This window comes from Bactrocera latifrons, unplaced genomic scaffold (genome assembly GCF_001853355.1).
Source record: "Bactrocera latifrons isolate USDA-ARS-PBARC rearing strain unplaced genomic scaffold, ASM185335v1 scaffold_685, whole genome shotgun sequence".
In the NCBI taxonomy this organism is placed as follows: Eukaryota; Metazoa; Arthropoda; class Insecta; order Diptera; family Tephritidae; genus Bactrocera; species Bactrocera latifrons.
In genome coordinates, this window is record NW_017537362.1 from 3,830 (window position 1) to 5,836 (window position 2,007).

Sequence of the window (2,007 nt, forward strand, 5' to 3'; positions counted from 1 at the left end):
GTAAAGAGTGAATCTGTTAGATCAAATGTGCTGGAATGAGAATTGAAATCGTGATATATACGGCGGAATGGTCCGTTTAACTCGAAATTTGTTGCAGAAAATTTTAATAGTAAAGGTCTAAACTGCCGGGTAGAGCGAGCGGGAATGTTAACATTAATATCAGACAAGAGAGATGGGCTACAGACTGACCCATTGATGAGTTTTACAAGAAATATTATACGAAGCCATCCCACGGAAGCATACTCTAATATAGGCCTCACCAAAGATGTAAACAGAATTTTTGTGGTAAGCGTATCTCTAAATTCTTTAGACCAACGTTTAACAAAACCAAGAGCAACTTTAACTTTAAAAATATATATTAATATATAATATTGTATATTATTATATAAATAGATATTTATATTTAGTAGAACTTTAGATTTGCTGATAAGTAAGCATGTTCAATGGTATTGGAACATGTTGCAATGTTCAGCCACTATGGATACTAGTTGCAGTCATGGCAGACTTATTGTTTTTAGCGGAGCCACCTTTGCCTTGGCTACTAGTAGGTGACTGGTGATCTCTGTGTCGGATTGTGTGCGCACATATGTAGATGGCACAATATACTTTTTCAGAGGAGTCGCAAAAGCCATGTAGTTCGACTTTGTTCCCTAGGGCATAATTTTTCCATTGTGGGATTTGCATCTGTGAGATATTTATTTATTTAAATGAGAACTAATTATTAATAATTAATACACAAAGATTAAGCACTGGCTACTATTGCCTTCGGCTATCTATTGCAATAGTTATGTCTAATTAAATTAATACTTTTTTTATTTGCTTATAATATTAAATGTTATTTATCTTATATATCTTAAGAAAATTGTTGATAGTATTGATGTTGTCAATATTTGGTGTTTTCAAGAGACGGGAGGGTTCAATGTTTCCAAAGATGGTTTTCCTTTTTTGTGCTAGTGCGGTGCAGTCGTTTAGGATGTGGTTAACTGAGTCGTTTGCATAATTTCAAAGTGAACAGCTAGGTTTATCCATTTTGTTCAACAGATAATTGTGTGTTCTTAAAGTGTGACCTATTCTAAGGCGTACAAATATTTTTATGTATTGGCAGGAACAGTCGGATGGGTAGTTTGGCTTGACACCAGTGGGATTGTGTTCCTTATATTGGTGTTGAAAGTTTATCCAGTATCTAGAGTTTGACTCGTAAAGCTCTTTTTTTGCTAGGTTGCGAATATCTTTTGATGTGACGTGTGCGTACGAGAAAACTGGTTCTCTACTTGCCTTTTTGGCGCGATCGTCTGCATGTTGGTTGCCTCTAATACCAGCGTGTCTTGATTATGTTTTTGTGTTTGTATAAAATATCTTTTATATTCTTGATCAGTACTGAGTTATTTGTATCATTCAACAGCGCGGTAATTGTCGATTTGCTATCACTGCATATTATGTGTTTTTCTTTAGATTGTGCAATAAATAGCACCGCTTCGTATATCGCAGCCGCTTCAGCTGTATAGAGCAGTACGGTGGTAAAACACCGACGGTTATAATGACACCTTGGTCGTTTGTCACTGCAAACGAAGTGTGGGTGTCCGATTTTGGTCCATCGGTGTATATAATTTTCCACTCTGGTTTATAAGTGTTTACTGCGTCGTTAAATAGCTGGATATATTGCTCTGCTTTGGTTGTTGATTTTTGATACTTGAATAACGTACTTATTATGGATCATTTTAACGTCTGTGAGATACCATTCAGATTGCTGGGGAACTGGGACCACTTTTCTAAACGAAGTGGTTTCAGTTGTTCGTCCCAGTGAGTACCGTCTAGCCACAATTCTTGTATTAAAATTTTTGCTTGTATCATGATTGGCGAAAGCCATCCTGCGGAGTCGAAAAGTTTGCCTCTGAGGATAAACTTTGCCTCTTTGTTATAGCTAATATTACGGATATTGACTTCCTATCTCCAAAGTTTTTGTTGTGCTTTCCTTTTCGAATTTAAGGAAATGCGTGTCTTACAGAT

General features: G+C 36.3%; 1 pseudogene; it reads left to right on the top strand.

The window, feature by feature from the left end:
* The window catches only part of LOC108975705, a 3,532-nt pseudogene extending 1,905 nt beyond the window's left edge, over positions 1–1,627 (top strand).
* The last annotated feature ends 380 nt before the right edge of the window (positions 1,628–2,007 follow it).